Below are 15,128 nucleotides of genomic sequence, written 5' to 3'. Positions count from 1 at the left end.
AGCCACATGAGACCCAACTTCACCGGCTGTATCAATAAATAAATCCCTGAAATGCAGTTAATTGCGGTGGAATTAAGTCTGCACTAATCTCACTCTCAAAGTCACAGAGAGGGAATTGTGATGCAGCGTGAACACACCAAACCTTCACTAAAACACACATTCACAGCACTGTTGTCACCGAGCCTCTGGATTTAAATACACCTGACAGACTGTGTTCCACTTAAATGTAGTTTAGAAATGAGGAACATTTACATCACTAATTATTTCCTAATCCATTTATGCTGGTTTTAATCTGCAGGACAAGTTGGAATCATTAATAATAAGGCCACTTTATTTGTGAAGTGACTTTTCCATGATAAGATTTCTGCCTCTAAATTCTCTGGAATGTTAAAACTACTTCTTTCTTCTTCTTCTTTTCTTTTTATTTTATTTTAAACGTTTATTGTCATATAATTTGGGGCTAAAGTGGCATAAACGCCCCATTTAACTTTTAATGTGCCATGATTGCAGCACACAGGGAGGAGAACGAGCATTTTAAATCATATTATATTAATAAAGGAGGGCGACCTATTGAGCGGATGGAGCTGTGGGACTGACTGACTGACTGACTGTGTGTGCGCGCGCCTGCATGTGGACACGAGAACGCCACGCAAGGTCGACACGAACAACGACCAAAGCGCACGAGGCAGGAGCTTGACTCTCCTAATTGACCATAAACAGATATTTGATGTCAGCCTGTAATGATATCCTATGACACAGCTGTCACCGGAATAAGTCGATCAGGGTCACAACAAATCGATAAGACACAGTTAGTTTAGTTAAGGAGGCGGCGCGCGCGTCCAAAATAGACCCCCTTTAAGTTCTTTAACAACCCACTGGAACATTTCAAAATAATCCTCGCACACTTTTGTTGTTGTTGTTGTTGTGGATGTGTTTTTAAGCGGCGAATGAATGAGTGACTGAGTGACTGGGTGAGTGTCCTGTGAGTGAGCGCGGTACTTACTTTTTGTTCGGTCGGTCTTTGCGCACGAAAAACCGTGTCCGCCGGGGTTCTGGAGGTCGAAAGACGACAACAAGCGAGCAGGTCCGCGCGCCGGCTGTGTTTTGTGGGTCGGGTTGGGGGGTCGGTCGGGTCGGGGGGGTGGGGGTTCCCGTCCGATTTTGACAGGAGGAAGATCTGCAGCCGCTGCGTGCGCGTGATGCTGGTGGACTTTTCACCAAGACGCACTTAAAATCCAGGAGCGCAACTTAGCAGAGGACGACGCACGGGAGGGGGAGAAAAAAGTAACCTACAGGAGGAGGTAGGAGTCTCTATAATGTCAGAGAAAACTACTCTCTCTCTCTCTCTCTCTCTCTCTCTCTCTCTCTCGCGCGCGCTCTCTCTCTCGTGGAGCCGGTGGATGGAGTGTGGAGCAGTGTCTCGTCGGCGCTTTCTTCAGCTGGCTGCTATAGACTGAGGTTGTCGCTGATGTTGATGTTGAGAAGCTCTTTCTGTTCCTTCCCACAATCCTCTCGCCCGACTCTTATTTCCCTAAACCCTCTCCCCTCGATCAAGGCTGAAATAATCGATTTCCTCTCCCTCCTCGCTCTCTCTCTCTCTCTCTCTCCCTCTCTCTCTCTCTCGCTCTCCTTTTTTTGACTCCTGAAAGGGGGCGGTCTCACATTTCCCAACTCCACTTTAATGAAAGAGGCACGGCTCCTAATACGTTATTATCGCGCCGGTCCCTATAGAGTGGACGCACAATTAACTGCTCAGAGAGGAGAGAGCACCACGAGGGGAAGGAGGTGGGAGAGAGTGCGCTTCATCCGTTATGGAGCAATGGAGACGTTGTGCGCGTCTGCAGCCGCGGTGTTAGACAGAGAAACAACGCTGACAAAGTTGTTTTTTTTTATTCTCTGGTGTCATGGTATTTAACATAAGATGGGAAGTTTTACCGAAACTTAAGTGTATCTCAAACTTACCCCACAAGGGGATAATAAAATCTACTTATTTCACTTGTTTTGGGAGGTTTTCAGAAAATAACATTTGGGGGGAAAAATACAGAAAAAATCCTCCCTTGCTCCTTATTGCCTCATAGAGAATAGGAAACCCCCCATTTCCAAATTATCCTACCAAAAAGTCAAGTTAAACTAACCCCCCACCTCCCCTATATGGACCTATAAGGCTGCACCCTTAAGTAAAGTTAATGTAGAAAATAAAAGTTATAGCATAAAGTGTAAAATAGTCATTTTTAATGATGCTGACCATTTTTAAACGTCTCTATTTCTGAGACACGAACAAAGAGTTGTTGCACAATGATACAGTGCAAACCAGGAAGAAGAACAATAAAATGTAGGATCAAATATGTCTTTATCGACACCAACATTCAATACATTTCCTCCATGTTTGCACATTATGAATAATGCCTCTGTTTGTTGAGATGCTCCAAACCTTCTCCAAATATCACTGTGTCTGTAGCTGCTGGTCCCGTTACTACTGATTCAATATGTTCTACTGTACGGCCTCCAAACTTTCCGTCTCCCGCTTGCTGCCAATTACTTTCCAGGACCCGGTTTTTATCTCCTACACTTGATAAGCACTGACACAGACAGTAAGCATGGAGAGTGGAGGGGGGAATTACCAAGCCTTTATCTATCCAATGAAAATGATTTAAAAAAAACAAACAAAAAAAACATCCACTCTATTAGTGTGAAGACAACAATTAGAACAGCAAGTTCGCCACTTCAGATAAGACGGGCGGCACAATGTCGTACAGCGATGCGTTCCCTGATAAGCCTTGTAATATCACTGTTGTATTATATTCACATTATATGAGGGGCTGTATCAATTAAAACATGTTTCACGGCTGCTTTGAACGATCACACTGTGGATTTATTATAACTAGGCTCTGTACTCATATATATATATACATATACATATATATATATACATATATATATCTATATATATACATATATAGATATATAATATGACCTGTCCAGGGTGTACCCTGCCTTTATGTCAGCTGAGATTGGCACAGCGTAAAAGATGGATGGATGGATATACATATATATATATATATATACTATAATATAGCACGTGATTTAGCTGCAACTAGCTACTTCAAAAAATGGAGACAAAGAAGAAGGAGGAGACAGAGAAGAAGAGAGAAACAGCCTAAAACATGACTCATCAGATTTGATGTTTTTTCCGATTTATGATCCAGGGATTTTGACCAATATCTGGTAGATACCGATAATAAACTCACCCTCATACACAAAGTTTTGATTAAACATTGTTCGTTCACATCGTTTTGGGGATGTTAAGCCCGCTTAAAGTTTCAGTGTGTATGAACTAGTGACATCTAATGGTGAGACTGAATATTACAACAAACAGGGAACTACGGTGGCCTTTACGTACCAAAAAGGATCTTGTTTGTCCATTTGGGTTGTTGTTGAAACATGGCAGCCTCTGTAAAGCAAGGCCCTTGCCCAAAGTACTGGCTTAATCTATTTAAACTACAAAAACTAAACATATTTTATACAAACTATACTTATAGGCCGTAGTTACAAATTCTCCTAATGATGCCTTAACTTATTAATCCAGTAGATAATTTGCACCACTTTGTAGCCACAGTAAAAACTTTGTTGAGTGTTAATAACATACTTACTCACTTTTTTATCTTTTCTTTTTTTTTTACTTTTTTTTTTTTTACCAAAATGACTTTCAATTAATTCTACATTTCTTTTATATTCATGCAAACATGCAACAGAGCATTTCCTCCACAGCGTAGCTGATCATGGTACAGTCCGGTCTGAAACGGTAAAGCCCTCGGTCAGGGCTTGTGTTTGGAGGACATCCCGCAGCAGGGGCGCGGGAAGTGGGGTGCTGAGGGTGCTGCAGCACCCCCTACTGACAAGGGGTGGAGCACACACTTTGCTTGTTTGGTCTCCTTTTGTTTAATAAGAAATTGAATAATAAGTTGATGTTTTCTAACTGTGAATGATGATTTGTTTGTTCGATAACATATAAAAACATGCTTAACCCTTAGTGCTCACTCAGGTGCACCCATGGTAAATACACAACTCCTTATATGGACATCCTGTGGGGGTGTTTATAGGTCACATATTCAGGCTTTAAACCATTTTTTTTCTTCTTCTTCTTATGTGTTGTTGAGTCAAAGTTAGAATTCATTTCATATCGCATTTTAGTAGTGATATAATTGTGCAGAAGTCACAAAAATAGACCGTCTCTCTTTTCATTTTGTTCATAAAGACGAGCCAAGGGAACTTTGAACTGTGACGTATTTCCAAATTTCACAAATTCAATCCAATTTTAAGCTTTTTTGAAATTTTATGAGCACTTTTTGCTCAGATAGGATGATATAGTTGGTGAAAAAAAGCATATAAGACACTCTATACTGCATATTCTTATAGCCTCTGTATATAATACTGTACATTTTAACGTAGTCATGGAAACACTCTGTGTTCTAAGGGTTAAAGTAAGTTGAATTATTACTTTCCACTGCCTCACGTGATGACATCAGCACACTCAGGTCAAAGTGTGAGAGGCGGCACCGGTCAAAATATGACAGGGGAAAACAATAGCACAGAAAAGAATTCTGGATTTTCTATTCATGTTCCCGTGCACATGTCCAGCAGCTCTTTTTTTTTTCCATGCTCGGTGGAAGACGTCAAGCTTTGTAGAAGAATAGACTGCTTGTGTTTGCCCCGACGATCGCAAGGGAGTGGGCGGAGCCAGTCTAGCTCCACCCTGATAAGGTAAGGGTGCCAAAGAATGGAACGGTTGGGGCTGGTAGTTTTGGTACTTTTGCTGATGGGAAAACTGAACTGTTCTAGGTGGCAGGTTTCTAGCGACCCCCACAAACCCATGCGGTTTGTGGGGGTCGCTGGTGCCAATCCGAGCGGATTTAGGGCTAAAAGGCGGGGATAAGCTTCGGTTCATTGTGTTACGGATTCAAAACAATGATCTTTCTTAATGTAATGCAAACAATGTGATGTACTCATTTAAAAATACAAACTGTTTCCAACATGTATTACATTTCTTGTGTGTGTGATTTGCTAACTGCCTCGTTTCAATTTGAAAACCATCCCAGTCAGTTCAGCCACCCAGGCATTTGGGGTAGGAGATGATGAGACATGAAATCAGTTAATAAATAAATCAAGCTGGCTAATCTGCTCGACAGGCAAACACTGCAGCCTGTAACTGAAGCCGTCGGTGTCTGATGACTCGGGATACCACCTTCACATCACCTGACCCTTTAATCTTTAATAGCATTTCCTCTGGCCCCCAGAACTCCATGATAATCAATAGGGTGCAGTCGGTTAGACACAGTGGGCATCGTGAATATCGAAATGAAACGAAACATGCAGATGTGAAATTTTGGCTCCATTGAGGCCTCTTAGCTCGTGCCCGTGGCGAAACTGTCATACGGACGGCGGCGATTGCCTGAGCGACGGGAACGTACCACATTCAAGGTCCGTTCGTCTGGCGTCGCGCCGCGTGCCCTCGGTGTCGTTAGCCCTGCCGTGCTGTCAGTAATTCATCGCAGAGAGGTCCGTTCGGTGTTCACAATGCTCGAGGTTGTGTTTGGTCGGCACCTGGGGGGAGAAATAACAGGAGAGTGTGAGAGTGAAACAGTAATAGTTTGGCTGTGTAAACCGTGTTAATGTCTCTCTGTGTGTGTGTGTGTGTGTGTGTGGTGAGTGATGTCCATAAGAAACAGAGGAATAAATGGGGGAGGTGGATTGAACATATTTTAATGGTGGAAAAAAAAAAAAATCATTAAACGATGCAAACACTGGCTCATGCATATTCATAAACGACTGTCTGAGTCGTCTGCAGGGATATACTTAGTGTCGGGGCACACTCGGCCTCGCTGTACGCACATACATTAAATGCAAAGTAGGTTAAGGACGACATTTTTTTGCTCTTGTAATCTCTGTGTGAGGGTTTGCAGCTCAACGTAAACACAGTAGAAAGAGTTGAAAGTGATATCGCCGGATTATTATTATCATTATTATTATTATTATAGTTGTTGCATTGCTATCAACTGGTTAAAGTAGAGGTAAACAGTGAGTGTGTGTCACAGGTTAGATATTGTAGGTTGCGGCATGGGTGTTATCTTTAGCCAGAGCTTTTTCACCTTAATTAGAACAAACTAGATTATTAGTTTCTTGCCAAGTAAAACTTTCCCAGCCTCACTCATTAGCCTTTGTCCCTCCCTCCTACTGTAACGAGCAGTCTCAATCGCGTGTTTTGGGTATGACTATGTGTTCAAGTGTGGGTTGACAGTGTCATCTAAACCTGGTGGAGGAAAAAAAAATCAACAGTTTGCCAAAACAATTATGTAATTTCAAATATGTCACAGTTTATATATACACACACACACACACACACACACACTTTAGGCTTTTGGGTAAAATGCAATTTAGCGAGGTTTGGCATGAGCCGTGCTGAAGAAGAGAAGAGGGAAACAGCGACTGGATGTTAAGTCAAACACATAAGTGCGGTTTGCTGATATTGATCTTGCTTGGATTGTTTCTTAAGCCTCTCCTGGCAGTCACTTCACAGCGTGTGTCAAACACTTGCATGCAGAACAGCTCGCCTGAAAATGTGTGGTGTTTTCTTCTTTTTTTTTCTCTCTCTCTCTCTCTCTCTTCTTTGCCTGTTTGCTTTTTTTTTTTTTTTTTTTTTTTTTCCTTTTTTTGTGGGAGACAGAAAAGAATGTCTCTCACAAGCAAAAGATAAAAACAAACACATTTCCAGGGCAAACAGGAACAGCCCGGGCTGAGGCGCAATCTGTTGTCGATCATGCTCACGTGAAAACACAATCTGCCAGTCAAAGTAGATGATGTTGTCAAGCGCGGTGCCTCGCCGCTCCGGAGAATTAGCGAGCTATTACAGAAGCACCGCGAGACACGCGGGGCGTTTGTTCCGTGGCGGCTGTGTCTGACGACGCTTCCAGGTCTACTTTGTTTAGCATTTTACTTCTTTCAGTCGTTCTCCCTGCGTCCGCTCCCCAATGAACGTGAGAGACATTTGGGTTTCTGACGTGAGATTGATGCTACATGATTTGACGACCAAACCCTTCACAGAGGGCACAGGAAGACCTGCAGGCCAATTTAACTCCCAGGCTCAGCTGGGGATCTATAGATCTTCCTTCTGCACATGTGTATGTGTGTGTGGGTGTTGGTGTGTCTGTCTGTCTGTCTGCCTGTCTGCCTGTTAGATCAATACGGCTGTTTGAAGGCAGTCCCAGTGCCAGTATTTCCACATCGGAGTCACAATAGATCAGGCTGAATTTCCACGACTGAAGACATTGTTGTTTTTTAACTCTAAAAATGTTAGAATTTAATGAGATGGAAGAACTAATGGAATATTATTTAAGCATTAAATGTCATCAGCAATTGTAGAAGGCTATCACGCTTCTAATTAACCATATTACAAGGTCATTTAAGTACATAAATCAGTTTTAAGGGTGTCATTTGACTAAATCTACACTTCTTTTTTTTTTTTTTTTTTAATGAACACATTGATCGCCGCGTTTTTTGTTTATACTCGTGTAACAGATTACGTTGATATCGCTGCAGGAGACAGACAAGCCTGAACACCTGTGTTCTGTTTCTCAGGTATAAGCAATCACACTCACACTCTGAAGGAGAGAAATGAAGATGCTTCCGTTATCTCCCCGGCGCCCGTGCGCCTGCTCTTTATGTAAGTCAGCCAAAGTGTGAGATGATTCCAAGCTCCTTATTAACCAGGTCTATAATGATACTCACAGGGCAATATCATTAATAATTACAGTCACATGAATTGTACCGGCGCACAAAATAATTATAGGAGCAAATGTGAGAAAAATCTGTTAATTAACTGAAATCATATATCCTCTCTTATTACAATATATATATATATATATATACATACATATATAGAGAGAGATATAAAGACGTTCATGATTCTGGGGAAGTATTTGTTTGTACATTCAAATGAGATTTTGTAATAAAAAGGTAGAATTGCAAGCTCGCTGGCATTATTGCTTTACCTGAATGAAGCCCATATTGTCTAACGCCTTCACAAAATGTGTTTTTATCATAACTATAACGTACAAATGACACACACAAATGTGTCGCTAAATTGCCATCGACTATACACTAAGTCGTGTATGTTGAATCACTCCACGCCCCACATATCTACAGCAATATCTAATAACCATGAAGCCACGGTGGTGTTTTTTTGTTATGTACTACGGCTCAGTTAGCTATTTTTCTTCTTGATAAATGAAAAAAAGAAAGTTCTGTCTACTTAACATTAACAGACGCGTTCCACGATGCTATGACTAATCTTTCAGTGAAATCACACAGAGTGTTAATTTCCATACCACAGTTTTTCTGTGTGGTTTGGCAATTAACGGCGTCTGGCTGGCATGAAATTCACTGTGGCATCTCGTACACTTCCTCGTCATGGGGTTCAGTTTTCAGAACGGCAACCAAACCCGCCCCCACCCCCCCCTTACACACACACACACACACACACACACACCCGGGATCAAAAGCTGCATGCGATGATAACAAAGTGGTTCTGAGACCATAATGGCCACGTAACGACCCCTCGCCGAGCGGTGTCAAACGGCGGAGGGGGGTGGGGGTTGGGAGGGGGGGGGGGGGGGGGGGTCTGAGACAGCGCCGGTGATTTGCATGTGTCATGTTTAACCAACAGTATTCTGTCTGTACACCTTTTATGCATTATGGATGAGGCACAAGCTGAACAACAAGCTCTGCCTTTGTTCTGCCTGATGCTCCAGTTACATCATAGGAAAAGCCCCATGGTCCTGTGACTGCACAGGCTGGCTGCGACGCGGCGCACATGTGGGGAGCCGCCGATTGTGGACCTGTTGCTCCCACACTTTCACATGAAGATACGTACGTAACACAAAGAGTGTAACCGCAGTGTCGCCGGGTGACATACGGGAGATCTAAACCCCACTATCGAACAGATATTTGTTTGTTAACGAAAGTGACGAGGCTGCAACACTGTACACTCTGCATGCATCGAGTGTAATTCAAAGAACAGGCACAGTGTCACCGCTAATTTATTACCATGCACCGTTGCGTGGTAACTAATGATTTCCATAAGACCAACACCCCCCCCCCCCCCAAAAAAAAAAAAAAAAAAACAACCACATTTGTATATTCAGAAGGAAAAGCAGCTGTTGACTACATGATTTGATTATTCAGACTTGATATCTGCCGAGTAATTAACTTGATGAAACTGTCAAGACTGCGTAATGATTTTACTATCAAAACATTTTAATGCTATCAGTGTGTCGGCGTCAGTGTGTACGTACGTGGCAGATGCAATAAGCGGGACACCTGCTACATGTAAAAAGCACATTGTGTAATTAAATGTGCTGCCTGCAGGGGAGCTCTGCCTCCCTCCTGGCACAGAATGAACTTTTTATTGCCGTGGATGTATCCGCCATACGGAATTGAACCAGTGTATTTCCACTGAATGTCCTTTATAATGTAATGTGATATTTTTTTTTTCATAAAGAGGAATCACCTGAGCATTTTTAGACCAATTAGGGGAGTTCGTTAAGAAATGACGTTCTACTAAACATTATCCCCCACACTCATAAACATTTTAACTGACTTGGTTTTTATTATAAGACCTGATGGTGTGTTCTCTCTCCTCATCTCCACTATCTGTAGACGCGGTGTTTCTTCTCGGTTACTTCAGGTGAGGAAACAAAAACTAAACTAACTTCTCCTCCTTTTTAATGAATTGGAAAATAATTCCCCATACGAGTTGTTTTATTGCCCCCCCTCCCTAATTGTATCCATAAAGGGGAGATGCCACTGTTTTAAGGTGGGGTTTTTTTTGGGTCTCCACTCACCAGGTGCCCCCTGGGGTTTCATGAAGTGGTGCAAGGGCTGTGTCTGAGACACTATTAGCGTTTAACAGAGTTAAACCTGCGGCTGAGCAACAGCCCAAAATATAAATGATTGAACTTTTTTGGACTAAATTGTGAATTTAATTTTATTTGCGACTCAAAAAAAAAAGTTTAAATAACCTCGTGACACGATAAGGGAATCTTGTGGCTTTAAGTGGAACGAGTGCGATGCTGTGTATCATGTGACTTTGACATTTGAGACAGGTATGTTTGCTATTTCGTATAACTGTCAACACTGGTTTTATTTTTGTTTTATTTTTGTTTTGCAAGCTCAAACCGGCCATCTTTTATATAACGTTTGAGAAATAAGACAACATGAGTTATTTAGGGACAGCAGGACAATGTTTTTAAAGATTTAACCTCAGTACTTAATGAGAATAAGAATATTTGATTCTTTTGACCCTTTCTGAACAATATTGTACAATATGACAAGGAGCATGTTTGTCTGAGAAGGGCCTATCCCGTCAGTTTATAGCACTAAAGTTTCCATTTCCCATAGTAAACATGACACAGCAGAGGTCCCTTCAGCTGCTGTTGACCTCGGCCAGTTCCCCTGACAATTAAAGATCACTCAGCGGGGCTGTGCAACTTCTCCCACACTCTCAACAAGCAGCTGATAGCATCTGACTGTGAAGAAAAAGCAAGCGGAGCGGAATATAATGTGTCTGAAGGAGGATTCCCCAGCACTTGCGTTTGATAGTGAGGCCTATAGCAACCATCAGCGCGGGCCCACGCTGCACGGGCAGAGCTCAGCGGATGAGCAGCAGCAGCAGCAGCAGCAGCAGCAGCAGCGGCGTCTAAAGCTCTTTGTGCCTCCAGGATCACCCCGGACTCATTCGTATTCAGACATGATCAGAGGGGAGGCAGGCAGCCGAGATTAGCCGCAGATCAAAAGCGCTGCCTCGCGCCAGCACTCATGTTTTGTAGATTTAGGCAGCCCCGGCACACAGGCATTGTACAGTGGCGGCGGAGCGTCATACTGTTTTCTGGCCTCCACTGTGCTCAGTGGGGGTAGATGGAAAGAGAGTTTTTCAGACAGGAGGCCAGACTGGTGCTGGAAATCATCCAAAATTATATAATAAAGACAATGGAAGAGAATAAAAAATAAAAGGGAAGAAATAAGAGCAAAATGTGTCTACTGTGAGCAATTACAGTGAAACAAAGATACGTTTGCTTTCCATGAAACTGCTTCCATATGTGTAATATGTTTTAAAAATGAAATGCTCTTCCTATAGAAACTACCTTAACTAGAACTGCAGAGCATGGATGGAGTTGTGCCGGCGATAACCATGGAAACTGACTGCTGCTACCATAACTATTGCAATACTTTCTGTTCCAATATATCACAGGAAGGAAATGAACAACAAATGACTCCTAAGTTGCATTTCAGGCGTCTCATCATGTATGCATAATTGTGTTCACAAATTCATTTTAAAACTGCAGGAGGAAGAAAAATGGATCCCGTGCATTTACATATCGATTAAAAAAGGGGGATATTCACAACATAAAAGAGCGGCAACAACGACTCTAACAGCACAGTGTGGTGGTGAAATGACAGGATGAGTTGAGTTTCAAAGGCGCGCCGGCCGCCCGACAGAGAACAAAAACAATGTGTTTCCTCCACTGCACTGACCATCAAAGTTATGGAATTCAGGGGCAGAGAGCTCGTAAGTCGAGGGCCGAGCAGTTCCTGGAAACTGGGTCAAAGTTTCCCCAGGTTGAGCCTCTTTTGGGTTAACAGCAGCGCTCATGCTGTCCAGAGAGCACGCGTGTCCTCTTGTGTATACTCGGAGAGTCAGAGAAGCAAATACAGTCAATATCAAAAGGAAAATAAAGCAAAAATATGAGCATATCAAGTGCAGGAAAAACACAATATTTCCTCTTATTTTGTCCAAAGGCTACAGTCGAATTAAATATGGTAGGAAAATATCCAACCGGGTCGCTCACCACTCATTAAACACGAACAAAGACTTTGGTTTAGAATGAAATTCCATTCGGTTGTTTTGGGATAATGGCCCTGTACAGTAGAGGTGATTTTAAGTATAAATTCTCTATGAGACAAAAAGTTTGTGGTTTTGCCTCGAAACTTTTTGCCCAGTGTGTCTTAAACACTCAACGGCACATTGCACCGAAGTGTGCATTTGCCACGAAGGTAGCTACCTTGAGGGAGTGAGTCATTTCTAAAGCAAACAGCATGTTAAGGCCATGCTCTTTTCTCTCGCTGATAATTCCAGATTGTGCACCGAGCGTTCGGAGCAATTACCCTTGAAAGTACCAGTAACCTAAACTGACTGTGAAGAATTAGAAGCAGAGAAACAACACAATATAAAGTTCCACTGTAGTGACTCAAACCATTTGTCTTGCCTCAGAGAAATAAAACGTAGACTTTAAAAACTTAGTTAGGATCCTCAATCAGCTTTTTTCTTTTCTCCCCCCGCGTGCACCGCAGAGGTGATTTGCAACAGCTGGGACGCGAGTCCTTCTTTAGCAGTGTCAGAGCCTCTCTCTGGTGTCTTTTTACTTTGTCAAGAGCTGGAAAAACTCAAACTAAACACCAATTAAGTGTGTCTTTTAGCCCTCGTGGTATCGTTAGAGTTGCTTCTGTGTTTGGCGACATGACAAAGGCATCATTCACTAAATCCAGCAAGGGTATAATGAAACAATTAGTCAACTGCACTTGAACATGAATTTCAGCGGAGTTCAAACTGAGCAGCTCAAATATCAAAATTATGCCTTAATCTGTTAAACATGTCACGACCCACTGTGCCGAGCGTGTTTTTTAAAAAAAAAACCCTGACGGAGGCAGCTTTTCCACGGACAGAATGGCATTGAGAGCGAGGGGAGGAGAAGAGGGAAAGAAAAGGGAAGGGGAATAGGTGAAGAAGTGAAAACTCACCCGTGCCGTTTCGTTGTGCTTCTCCAGGAAGCTTCACCCCGCAGCACCAGCTGAGGCCCAGTTCAGTCAAACACTTCTAAAAAAAAAAATTGAGCAAAACCAAAGGAAAAAAAACAGTTTACGAAATAAAAAAGAAAGAAAGAAAGAAACAAAAAATACCAACAAAAGGCCTAAAATAAATGTCCTGCATGTGATAAAGCCAGACCAGCTGGCTTTGAATAGATCCCCCGATTTGGGTTGTGTGTTTTCCCCCGATCTCTGTCTGATCTGAAACCAGGTCTGGTTCTTTCCAATACACCCCCCCCCCCCCCCCCCAACCCCCACCCGGCTGAATCCACCTGTCCCCATCACTCTTGGGTAAATTTAGCCTCGTGAGGGATCAGTGACATACACACACACACACACACACACCAGACCTTTGTCAGCACTAGCATATATGCCCTGGATTATTGCCCCCCCAAGAATGCTGCCATCTTCACTGTGGCAAAAAAAAGACATCCCTCCCCTCCTCCCTCCTGCCTCCTCCCTCCCCCCCTTCACACATCCACAGCTTGAAACCGTGTAGACGACATTCCTCTCATTAGCCGCGTTCCCTCTGAAGCGGAGCGTCTACAGGTGGAGCTATAATAAATATCCACACGCGTCACGTGAACTCTTAAGTGTGTTTCCTTAACCTTCGCGTGGGCAATTAAAAAGAAAAAAAAAAAATACCACACTGTCACATCCCGTGGACTTTCATTGTCGGCAAATTCCGGATTAGATCCCGTTTAAAGATTGCCGTCCCTCTAATTTGTTGACACAGGTTATGATAGACGCCAGGCCACGTTAAATAGACTCTTAGCCGTTTAATATCCCGCGTCAGCACGATATAAGTGAATCATAAGTCAATTATCCACTGGAAGAGATTAACTAGCAACGATAGCATCTTGTCAGCAGTGGTATACACCTATAATTTGGTCATTTTGAGCTCATTTAACTAAGTATATCTGTGACTCAAATCCCTTTTCAAAGAGCCTTAATGCTCAGGAAACTGATAAAAATCATGTGCCTCCATCCAGGAGGAGAATTGTGTAAGCCATTTCTCTCCTTAAGTATCAACAAATCAGAATATCCTCTGCGAGCAGAGGTTTGTGGAGGTGGCGTTTTACACCTGAAGCCAAAATCTGATATAATCTCACTGAGCCATTCACTTAAATTAGCGTTTGACGTATTCCCTCATCCATCAGCCTGTCTGCTAATGCCAAGATTGACAATTTGAAGGAAAAATGAGTAAAGGATAGACTCATACTTCCCAGAATACATCCCCAAAAAAGAGAGAGAAATCCCACCTTTACAGGAGATTAAACCAGAGATTAAACTCCTCTGAGGGTGAAATACAGTTTGCATTGATCTCGCTGTATTGTTTACATGTTTCTGGGCACTGGAACTTAACTAATCTGTTTATTTTGGGAAACTTCTGTCACCGCGTCCACCTGCACCACTATATGTCGAGGGCATCAGCGTCTGTCTGCCTGTCTGTCTGTCTGCCTGTCTGTCTTTATTTGCTATGACCTCATTGACAGGAAAAATCAGCCAGAGGGGAGAAAAACAAACAAGTGTTTTTGTGGATGTCGGTAGGGACTGGTTAATGGACGATGGTGGATGTTCATTCAATTACGACCGTGTCCGTCGTAAGAGAGACGGGGAGGGGGGGGGGCAACATTAACGCGGTGATATAATCTGTGTTGTAGATTGAAGAAAGCCCGAGTTGTTTCTTTTAAAACAAATCCAAATTGTGCTAAATGAGGATGTTAATTGTTTTGGCTTGTATATTTTGGCCGCAGACTTTCTCTGAGTGCACATCACGGCCCGGTGAAAGGGCATTTTAGCTGCTTCCACCTTAGAAGTGAAGGGACGGAGGACTAAAGGCACGCTACGGTCATCAGAGAGAACAAGACTGTGCTAAACTGTCGACCGTTGTAATGTGACAGAGTACAAATACTTTGTTAGGTTAGAAGTAGAATTTTCACTTATCTGTACTTTGTTATTTATATTTCTGACAACTTTGACTTTTACTCCACTACATTTCCTAAATAAAGGTGTAGTTTTACTACATTTTTACTACATACATTTCCCTTAATCATCTTTGTTACTACAAAATAAAAGTTCAGTTGGTGACGTAATGCCTGCTTGTTGTCGCTAGTTGTTTTGTAGCGGCACCAGCTGTTAGCCGCTCAGCCGTTAGACGCAGATTTCGGCTCCAAGTGGACTTAAAACACACCAGCGGCTCGTTGTTTACC

The 15,128-nt window shown here is 42.7% G+C and overlaps 1 protein-coding gene across 7 annotated transcripts in view; it reads right to left on the bottom strand.

Moving 5' to 3' along the window:
• Positions 1-13,124, bottom strand: part of mef2cb (myocyte enhancer factor 2cb) — a 66,197-nt gene extending 53,073 nt beyond the window's left edge. For 5 of the 7 annotated variants that reach the window (XM_058635518.1, XM_058635523.1, XM_058635520.1 and 2 more), the window contains exons 1-2: positions 12,850-13,123; positions 5,469-5,601 (exon numbers count right to left, since the gene is read on the bottom strand). The gene's annotated coding sequence lies outside the window, so the exon portion shown is untranslated. Of the gene's footprint in view, positions 1-1,003; positions 1,556-5,468; positions 5,602-12,849 lie in introns of those variants that run through there. The other 2 variants (XM_058635525.1, XM_058635519.1) reach the window with 2 other exon arrangements.
• Between the last annotated feature and the right edge of the window lie 2,004 nt (positions 13,125-15,128).

This window comes from Solea solea, chromosome 8 (assembly GCF_958295425.1).
Source record: "Solea solea chromosome 8, fSolSol10.1, whole genome shotgun sequence".
Lineage (NCBI taxonomy): Eukaryota > Metazoa > Chordata > Actinopteri > Pleuronectiformes > Soleidae > Solea > Solea solea.
The sequence above is the reverse complement of the archived record's forward strand: the minus strand, read 5'-3'. Positions and strand labels throughout refer to the sequence as shown.